The 11,222-nt window shown below is 41.7% G+C and overlaps 1 non-coding gene across 1 annotated transcript; it reads left to right on the top strand.

Annotated features, from left to right (window-relative positions):
- Positions 1-10,702: 10,702 nt before the first annotated feature.
- Positions 10,703-10,775, top strand: TRNAK-UUU (transfer RNA lysine (anticodon UUU)). Its single transcript has one exon. It is a non-coding gene; the product is annotated as a tRNA-Lys (tRNA).
- Positions 10,776-11,222: the final 447 nt, after the last annotated feature.

The raw sequence follows: 11,222 nt of genomic DNA, 5'->3' as shown, positions 1-11,222 counted from the left end.
TAAGGTCATATCATCTGCAAAGAGAGAACATTTTACTTCTTCCTTTTATCTCTTTGTCTTACTGAAATACCCCAGCTAGGACTTCTAGTACAGTGTCAAATAGATGTGGTAAGAGTGGACATTCTTGTCTTATTCCTGATCTTAGGGAGAAAACTTTCAGTCTTTCACCATTGAGTGTGATGCTCGCTGTGGGTTTTTTGTAGTTACCCTTGAACGGGTTGAGAAAGTTTCCTTGTATTTCTAGTTTGTTCAGTGCTTTTATCTTGAAAGGTTTTTGGATTCTAGCAATGTGTTTTAATGAAGAGATGGGTAGATTTTGTTGTGAGTTGAGTTGAACTATCTGTGTCAGGAAATAAATTTTGTTGAAGCGAGTTTCTAAATCTATACAGGATAGCTAATCAGGTTGAAGCCACAGAAGTGCTTGTTGATAGTTTTTACGGTTCGTCAATTGATGTACATTTAATGGTTTCTAAGACTATTAAACTGATTCTCTTCATTAACTCAAGTTAATTTGAGTTTGTGTTCACTTGCCTAAAGATACAGAGATGCATAGATACAAAAAAGATAATGTGTTTCTGTCGGTTGGGTTTTTTTTTTTTTAAATTTATTTATTTATTTTGGAGAGAGAGAGAGAGAGAGAGAGAGAGAGAGAGAGAGCACGGGTGAACACGCCCACAGGGGAGAGGGGCAGAGGGAGAGGGTGAGAGAGAATTCTAAACAGGCTCCATACCCAGCGTGGAGCTCAGTGCAGGGGCTTCATGACCCTGAGACCATGACCTGAGCCAAAATCAAGGGTCGGATGCTTAGCTGACTGAGCCACCCAGGCGCCCCCGTTGTTGTTTTTTTTTTAATGCCTCTTTATTACCTGACCTTGCACTTCTTATACTCAGCTAGTACAGGAATACTGGCAGGAGGCTGGAGGGTGGATAGAGGCTGGCTCCATCTCTGTGAACAGTCCATGTTAGAGCTGTTGCATGCAGTTCTCGCCTTCTGCCTGTCTTGGGGGTGCTTGGTAGAAATCTCGAGAAGCAGGGAGCCTGTCTGTGCTTCCTGGAACAGGGTTTCTGAGCGTGTGTAGGTCTGCCTCTTCCCATAATAGTAGTTACAGGAAGGGCAAGAATCACTGAATTACTGGGAGGGGGAAGGAGTCATCTCCAAAACAAGACTTGGTAGTTAATTACCTGTGTCCTTGCTGTAGGAAGTGGTTTTTGTTTGTTTGTTTGTTAGTTAGTCCTTTGTGTGCACATAGTAGGAGTGTTTGCCTAACCAGTATCCGTGCTGTGCTGGGCCCTGTGGTGTACACAGAAATAACTATCAGCTGGCCTCACCCTGGCAGATGCCCTTTGAAAAACTCGTCCTGTTCTGTGCAAAAGATCCATCCTTTGGTTTAACCTGAGGGTCCTTTACACAAATGCTAAGCACCAACTTTTTTTTTTTTTTAAGATTTATTTATTTTAGAGAGAGAGTGCACGTGAGAGAGGAAGCACGGGGAGGGGCAGGGGGAGAGGGAGAGAGAAACTTTAGCAGACTGTGCTCTGAGCGCGGAGCCCGACCTTGGGCTTGATCCCACAACCCTGAGATCATGACCCAAGCTGAACCCAAGAGTCAGATGCTTATCTGACTGCGCCACCCAGGGGCCCTGCTAAGCCCATTTTTTAAAATATAATCCCTCACCATGAATATAATCATTCTGAAATTCCTCTAGGAGATTATGTCAGTAAAATAATTGGAGAAAAGTTCAATATTATCTGTAAACAACACTTCCCCAAATGGTTTGGAAGATCACTTGCAAGGTCGTGTTTTGCAGTCTGACTAATTTTTAATGGATAGAGAACCCCCTTGGCATATTTTTTTATGAGTAATATTGCTAATGTAGTATTTGACTGCATACTTAGCGTTCTCTAATTTTGTACATATGCCCCAAAGGCCTTTGGTTAATGGCTACGTTTTTAATAAATCTCATGAGTATGCTGGGTGAATGTTAATAATCTTCGGTGCAAATGTGGATATCAAACCCAGTGGAATTATGACCCAGGATTTTGGGCAAGCTACTTTTGTCATGTTACACATTTACTAAAAATATTTAGGAAAAAAAGTTTCAAATAGAGGTATACTTTGCTACAAATGTATTCAGTACTATTCATAACAGCCATCCTTAGGAATAGTGGGATTCCCAATTACTAGTCATCAAATGCTTTGAATAATGGCTATGATTCCTCATATTTATAGGGGAATGAAAATTATGGCAACTTTTTCATAAAAATAATGTACTAATGTTTTATAATTCTTTTATTTTTACTTACTACTTTTATTATAAGTATTCTGAAAGTAAATCTCTAACCCTAGTTGGTCATCCTAAAAAACAAAATTTGCTGAGAGAAAAAAAAAATTTACAGCTAGCAATAACTCACAAATCTGTCCCTCTCCCTGTATTTATAGGTCCCTGAGTTATAGGAACAAGTCGAGCAGAGCGCCGGAGGTAATGGGTGTTTATTGTAAAAGGCAGAGCGCCTGCGTCTAGCAGTTCTAACTTCTCTTCTGCCTTTCAGAGATGGCGTCCCTCTCCGCAGCGCACCTCTCCCAGTGTCTTCTTTACTACCAGGGACACACTGGTTGATTCTTTTCTTCCCTGTTCACATTCCAGAGTAGCATTAGCTTAGCCTCACTGTCACCGGGGTTAGGGAGTGGTTTTCCAAGCCAGGCCTCCTGACTTGGGGAGAGCAATCTTTTTGAGGTGGGGTATTGCTGCGGGCAGGGCAGCCTCCCTTAAAAGGAGCCATGGGCAGTGCCGTAACTGGTCTGCAGAGACACGGCCCGGAACCACACCCTGGCCACCATGCTCACGGTGCTGTGCCGATGGGACACGATGAACAGGCAGTCGTGGCAAGTACTTCGTGACTGGCCTTGTCTGGTGTAGTCGAAGTAGAAAACCGATCTCACCCAGAGTTCAGGTTGCTGTTGGGATTAGCCATGTTCCCAAGAGTGAAGCATTCTGTGGGCAGAAGCTGGGCTGATTTGTGGCTATCTCTAGAAGTCTGAGTGTTTGAAGTCAGTGGCATAGTTTGGTGAATTACTAAATAAGCAGATTTCTAGATCCCTTCAAATGAATGAAGGAGCACTCAACACTTACACTTGCAGCTTCTTTCCTTTGACCCCTACTATTAACCAGTGTCAGGACATTTTTGCAAAGGAGCGACTCTCTGAGTTTGGCACCAGTAGATCTTCTGGTTACTCTGTGTATGTCTGTTATAATGGAAATTTCCATTCATCCATCCACAATCTTAGATTCCTTTTGTTCGTATGCCATTAAGATTGTAGCTACTAAAATGTTGAATTTTCCAAAATATTTTTCAAGTTTTTTTTTTTTTTTAAATTTCAGTAGTCTCTCCATCCAACATGGGGCTCAAACTCACAATCCTCAGATCAAGAGTCACATGCTCTTCTGGCTGAGCCAGCCAGGCGCCCCTCTAAGTTTTGGATATTATTTGTGTTTTTTTGTTATTATTATCCATTCCATTACATAGTCTAATTTTTTTAATTTTTTAAATTATTATTTTTTTAAGTAGGCTCCACACCCAGCTTGGAGCCCAGCATGGGCCTTGAACTCATGACCCCAACATCAAGACCTGGGCTAAAATCAAGAGTCAGGCACTCAACCAACTGAGCCACCCAGGTACCCCTACGTAGTCTAATTTTTTGAACCCCTTTTTGTTTCCCTTGTTTCGATCTAATTTAGAAATATAATAAGCAATTCCTGTTGAACTTCCCCTTAGAACAGTATTTTTCTAAAGTACCTGATTAAATTGTTAGGTGAAAATAATTAGACTTTTTTTCTCTTAATATCACTGGGAATTTGGCAAAGGAAACAAGTGCAGTAATTATCAAACTTAAAAATTTACCCTGTCATAAGTTTACTTTTGTATTTAGGCACAACAAGTACTATCTGGTTTCATTTTAAGGAAAACAATTTTAATGTGAGTACTGTTAGTAATCAGATTTCTTCACTGAATATCATTGCATCAAACTATTCAATAATTAAAAAATACGTAGAGACTATGAGTTTTTGAACAAGAAGAAATCTGGGGTATATTTTTTTCCACTTTATGTAATATCTATCACTTTTTACTTTTAGGGCCCCAAACTGATGGCTTCCATGTTAATGTACTGAATGGCTTATGACTTAGATTTGTATTATCTTTCATTTTATACAGCCATTGACTGGAAATATCCAAAGGTAAATCTGTTATGCCATTTCTAACTTGAAAGTAAAGAATATATCTACTTTTATAAAGGTCACAGAATGTAGATTTTTAAAATATATTATACATACCAACTTGCAGATTATATTCTATTTAAATTACTTAAGTAAAGGTATATATGTCCGTTTTGCACTAAATGGTACCTTATATACACTCAACCATTTTTATATCACAATAGTTCAGTTTTATGTTAAAAAATTATAGGAAAAGTTTTTATTTGATGTATTTTAAAATTTGCTTTTGCCTAAATTTAATTTTGCTCAATAAGCTTATCATCTCACTATCCCACATGAGACTAAGTCCTCTCTTCAGTTCAGAATTGCTTAAATTTTGGTGCACATTTTTGCTATTTTCAGAAACCAAGATGAAGTAGCATTACATCAAAGGTAGCCTTATGTGGAGAGCCTTACTGCAGAGATTTTAGAGTATTTAATTTCTAGTATTTTTTCTAGAATTCAGAATCTTGGGTATTTCTGGACATACAAGAACTTTGAAAAGAGTTTTCTATTTAAGTATGGGTAAAATATGTTAATTACATTGAGAATGTCTTTATACTTTCTGACATTTGTATTTATGTTAAGTAAGGTTATACCTCAGTTTTTTGTTGAAGTTTGTGCTGTCATATGATAAAGTTTACCAGTGGATTCATTGCTGTGTATGTGTGTGATAAAGATACTTGCCTTAAAATTGAGCACTTTGTGGTCACATTGTCTTTCCAGTCCCTCATCTTTCTGTTCACCTGCAGGCCTGATCAGGTCCGTGGAGGTAAGGAAGAAGATGAACATCTTTTCATTGTTCGTCATCTAAACCTAGATTAAAAAGCATTTTGACATGTAAAGATTTTATGGAAAAACCCTGGTGTGTGTGGTGCAGCGTTCACTGCTAAAGATAGCAAGCGATTGAACAGATTAAACATGTATTGGTTTTAACCATTATTTTTATTGACCTTATTCTCAATGGGAATAGTGATTCATGTGTGTGTGTATGGCCAATTCTATTACTTCCACTGTGTATGCATAACTACTGCTAGTTGTCATTATCAGTGGCCACTGCACATCTCATGGAGGAATCGGATGTACTGTACCAAACGAGAGGGAAAGTAATTTGGATAGTAAAGATTGTATTACATATAGTTTGGAATTTAAGGTAATAATCTTATTGTTTGGTAGCTCTTTTAGGAATGATGGTTTAAATGGACATAGTTTCTATCTTCTAATAAAAAGATTGTTAAAATCAGCTCAATTTATGTGGCACAATTTTGTTTTCTACTTTAATATGGGATTAGTAAAATATGTGATCATATGGGTCATAGCTTTTCTTACTCGGCTGTGTGGTTTATGTATTTATGTTAGATCTTCAATAGTACCTAAAATGTGCATCAAATATGTAATTAATTAGTGGTTGAAGCTTTTTAGCATCTTTAGTCCTTAAGGAAATATTTTATAATAACTTTGTTATGATATAAATATGTTGTATGTACATCTGAAAACAATCTGTACAGCTTGAACATATGAATAGTTAATAAATTTTGACTTTGAGAACCACCTACAGCTGATACTAAATCCATGGTACTGTCTGTTGAGTTGACTTCATTAATTAGTGTAATTTGTTCTTGGTGGACTTATTTCCATTTGTTCTGAACCAAAACTTCACTTTGCAATAAACTCACAGTGGATGAAGCACAAAAGGTGTCTCCTGGCTGTGACAGGGCCTCTGATGGCCCCGTGGCTTTGAATCAATCCTGTCATTTTCCTCTGACCTGCTTTCACATTCCCTTCTTCTCCCTTTTAACCGCTCCTCTACTCTGTGATAAAAACATGAATAATCAACGCGAGGTAAGTTTCTGGGCTATGATGACAGGTGCCCAGAGGCACGTAATCCGTGTTGAATGGAGTCAAAAATTTTGGAAACTGTACTTTCTAAATGCTACGCGTGTTTACAGTACCTTATCAGTGACACAAATGCCTGCCAGACCCTTTCAGTTTTCCTAGTGGAAAGGCCACATGACCCTTCCCGCCTCCCCTTTATCCCTGGTGTCTCTCTCCTTCACAAGATCCCCGTCCATGCTCCCCACCCCGACTTCCTGGAGGAAGTGAGTTTAGATTAGACACTGTTGTACTCCAGTGGCCCCTTGCCTTGATGGTGCTTCAGCCCCACTCCCAGAAGCCCCTCGCTCTGGTGCTGCCAACGGCGCGGCAGAGTCCTCTCTAGGGTGGAGGCCAGCAATGCGCCGGGCAGGCGTTTCCTGAGGGCAGAGGCCCTGCTTGTCCTGATTGTCCCAGCAGGGCCTGGCCATGGGCTTAATGGGGAACAGCACCCCTCCAGGAGTCAATGTGGGGACTGCTGAGGACAGAGAAGTAGGTACCTTCCTGGAAAGCTGTGGCGTCAGCGCCCTACTCGTCCCTCCAGGGCCACTGCCCACCGAGGTGGGGAAATAGTCTAGTCGACCCAGGTGCTGAGGTGAGAGGTTTTCATTTATTGCCATTAAAGCTATTGTTTCAAGAGCTGGGCATAAACTATAAACACAGTGGGAAGCACGAGGAATTCGTGATAATTGCATTTAAGACAGGAATCCATTCGTCAGGTAACACTTCTGTGCTGCTAATCAGAGTGATGGCTTCTGAACCACAGGGTTTGCCTCTCGACTGAGTTTTTCTTTATGTTTTATTTTTGGAACTAATCAGGTTTTTGTTTTCTTTTAGGGAAAAACAATAGCAAATGTCAGACTGAACATGATATGGTTGGATTATTTTTCGCATATTTAAAAGAATTACGAGCCAGCGTGCGTGGTTGAAGTTTTTGATGTCTGGGAAGATAATTAATGTTTTGGTAGAAAAAAAAAAACGGGAAGAATTTTTGGAAGCTCCCCCTCCACCAAGCCCCCATCTCTCATTAATGTCTCAAGTTGACAAGGCAAGAGAGAGATCCCTCAGAAGTTCCACCATCTCCATCCTCTCTAACTCTTAGGGAGGTTCTGTGAATGTACCTCTTCGTCTGTGTTAGGCTGTGAACACAGTGAAGTTCTGACGAACGTGTGGCCAAAAATGGTTTTGGCACTCAGCTAGTAAAGCAATGTAACCTTTTCAAGGCCAAGGAATTTGTGTGTGTGTGGGTGGTCCTTCTGTCTGCTGAAAATGTGAAAGTAATGTTTCTACTCTGCTCAGTTCTGAAGAATTTGTGGAGCTTGAGGTAGGGGTCCTGAGAAGCCAGAGGCCTCTGAGGAGAAAGGAATTTGACTTTACTTAGGCAGTGAGTTCTTTTATTGGAGCTATGTAGGAGAGATTGGACACATCTTAAAAATGAACTGATTTTCAAAGATGTATAAAAGTACTATAATACACGTACTAGAAAAGAGAGGGAATGAGAAGAGAAAAAAGAAGCACATGCTTCCCCGTCAGTGTTACAAGCTCCTGCCATCACTTGGCTTTATGTATTCCTTTTTATTGCCCCATCTCTCTCTGTGGTGGACTCTGGACATGCACGTGGAAGACATGCTTGCTGTCCTTGATGAGCTCCCAGTGGGCAAAGAGACCAGTAATAAAACATGAAGAGCACGAGGGGTAGGGTAAAGTTTATGAAATGCCTGCTGTGGATCCCACAGGACGGTCACCTCATTCAGCTCAGGAATCAAGGAAGGCTTCCTGGAGGAGTGATTCTTAAATTCGGTGCAGGGAGACAGGCCCTTAAGGATTTGTAACACCTACAGGGTTCAGCATGCAGTGAAGCAAGAGAACGTGACTTACTCTGGCAATTGCGCCTGGTCGGCATGTACACGGAAAAGAGTGTGTGAGGGGTGCTCTTGGGTGAGGCAGAGGCCAGATTAGGAAGGGCCTTGTGTCAGCCAAGGAGGTGGGCTTTACCTTGCAGGGAGAAAGCCATTGAAAGACAGAAGCCAGGAGAATGGCATGGCAAGATTTGTCCTTAAGGATGATCACTCTTTCAGCTAAGTCAAGCATGGAAGGAGACTGGGAACAGTGGGACCAACTAGGAAATTTGTGGCCATTACCCAGATAGGAGGAAGGGATGAGAGAGGATCCAGTAGCAAAGCCAAGAGACAGGAAGAGAGTGAGTGGCTTTGGTGGGAGTTAGTTCCATTTTAGACTTATTTAATCTGAAGGAGCCTGGACCGCATCCAAATGGAAATATCCAGCAGGCTAGTGACTCTGCACCTGAAGCCCTGGGGAGAGGTCTATTCTAGAGTCATCCAAGCGGTCAGGAGTTGGGAATCCTTGGCACCTAGATGGAAATAGAGGCTGGTCTGGAATAGGATAAGAAAGAAATTCCTCTGAGAGAGAGTCTTGAGGGAAGAGAGGAAGTAACCTGGGTTGGCCTCCAGGAGGCTAGCAAAGGGGGCCAGAGGAGGAAGGGTGGGTGAGGGCCCCGCACCGAGGTGGGAGTGTTGAATGCCTCCCAACAGTCAGGAGAGCCTAAGACTGAAAAGTGATCATTGGACTCCACAGCTAGGAGCTCTAGGCGGCTGGGCCATAAGTTAAACTCACTCTTCCGACACTGAGTCCTCACCCCAGGCAGACGGCGTCGCGGGAGAGTGGGAATCTGGGGCGACAACCGACCACCAGCCGGGCTTCTCGTGAGTGGCGCTGGCCTGGGACCCGGGGCTGCCATCCAGCTGCTGGCTCATGGGGAGCGGCTCACCCCCACGGCGGCGGCCAGGGCCCAGCAGGCCGAGAACGTGAACTCCAGGGCTGAAAGTTCACGTGGCTCTCATGGAGCAGAAGGTGGAGGGAGCTGAGTGGCACCGCCACGCTGTCCCCCCCATCTGGCAAACCTTGCTGCTTCCTTGGGGGTAACCTTTTCCGCGGATATTAAGAAGCACCATTTGAACTTTCTTCTAAGCACCTGAACTCCCCTTGGCCCCGTCGGGAACGATGTGCCAGTTTGAACAGCTGGGCTCACAGTATTTTCAGTTAAAAACCAGGGGCGTTTACACAAGGTAGCATTTGTACTGCAAATGATGTAGCCGAAATTAAGTGTGTTCTTTATCACATTTAGACACAGGGAATGTGATACTGTAATAACCTTCAGCTCTGTCCAAAAAGGACTGTTATTACTAATAACTGTTAATCATTATGACCCATAAAATCTGATATAGAAGAATAGGAGAATTAAATGAAAAAAAAAGTGATAGTATGATGTGCAAGAGTCTCATTTATTCATATATAGCTTCCTGCAGGGTAATTTGGAGGGGGGGGCTTTTTAAAAAAAATTCAAATTAACATATACTGTATTATTAGTTTCAGGGATAGAATTTAGTGATTCATCAGTTGCATATAACACCCAGTGCTCATTACATCACGTGCCCTCCTTAATGCCCATCACCCAGTTACCCTATCCCCGCCCCACATCCCCTCCAGCAACCCTCAGTTTGTTCTCTATTATAGTTAAGAGTCTCTTATGGTTTGTCTCTTATTGTCTTATTTTATTTTTCCTTCCCTTCCCCTGTGTTCATCTGTTTTGTTCCTTAAATTCCACATATAAGTGAGATCACACGGTATTTCTCTTTTTCTGACTGACTTATTTCACTTAGCATAATACCTTCTAGTTCTATCCACATCCTTGCAAATGGCAGGATTTCATTCTTTTGATGACTGAGTAATATTCCATTATATATATACCACGTCTTCTTTTTTTTTTTAAGATTTTATTTATTTATTTGAGAGAGTGAGAGAGAGAGCACAAGTGGGGAGAGGGGCAGAGGGAGAGGGACAAGCAGAATCCCCACTGAGTGTGGAGCCAAACATGGGGCTCGATCCCAAGACCCCAAGATCATGACCTGAGCTAAAGTCAGACACTTGACTGAGTGAGCCACCCAGGCGCCCCCACATCTTCTTTATCCATTCATCTGTTGATGGACGTCTGGGCTCTTTCCATATTTTGGCTATTATGGACATTGCCCTGAAGGGTAATTTTAACTTTTAATGTTCTTCATTTATGGAGGTTCTGTGGCTGGCCCACTAGTGGAGGCACCCTGAGCTTTTACTAATTATTTATTTATTTGTTTGTTTGTTTGTTTGTTTATTTATTTTTAAATATTTTATTTATATGAGAGAGAGAGCATAGCAGGGGGAGTGGGAGAGGGAGAAGCAGACTCCTGTGCTGAGCGGGGAGCCCGATGCGGGGCTCGATCCCAGGACCCTGGAATCATGACCTTAGCCAAAGGCAGACACTAACTGACTGAGCCACCCAGGCGCCCCTATTTTATTTATGTTTTAAGATTTATTTATTTATTTTAGAGAGAGAGAGTGCAAGCAGGGAGAGGAGCAGAGGGAGAGGGAGTCACAAGCGGACTCCACGCTGATCACAGAGCTCAACCTCCTGACCCTGAGATCACGACCTGAGCTGAAACCAAGATCGGACACTTAACTGACTGTGCCACCCAGGCACCCCTACTGATAATTTAAAAAAAAAACACATTTGTAGGAAGTACCTGGCTGGCTCAGTCGGTAGAGCATGTGACTTTTGATCTCGGGGTTGTGAGTTCAAGTCCCACGTTGGGTGTAGAGTTTACTTAAAAAAAAAAAAATACACATTTGCAGTGATTCATTATGTCTTTTGTTTGTCCCCCTACTGATCAAAAGGAAGCATTTATTTTTAAAACTTACTTTTAAAATTGCATAAAAATTATAACATTTAAATAACGTAAGAATATATAGAATGAAAAGTAAAAGTTTTCTCCATTCTAAATTGAACCCAATAGACACCCACTGGTAGTGGTTTCTTGTGTAATATTTTAGGTCTTTTTCTATAATAGCATGTATATATTTGACTACTAATAGATTAAGAAAGTACAGTAACAATAGCCAGAAAGGTGGAAATAATTCATGTCCATTAACAGATGAATGGACAGACAAAACGGGGGGTGCGGTACACATACACACACACAGACGGGTAATACTCAGCCCTACAAAAGAATTAATTTCTGATTCATGCTACAGCACGGATGAA

Source organism: Halichoerus grypus, chromosome 10, assembly GCF_964656455.1.
Source record: "Halichoerus grypus chromosome 10, mHalGry1.hap1.1, whole genome shotgun sequence".
NCBI classification, from domain to species: Eukaryota; Metazoa; Chordata; class Mammalia; order Carnivora; family Phocidae; genus Halichoerus; species Halichoerus grypus.
Note: the sequence above shows the minus strand (reverse complement) of the source record. Positions and strands in the feature narration are given on the sequence as shown.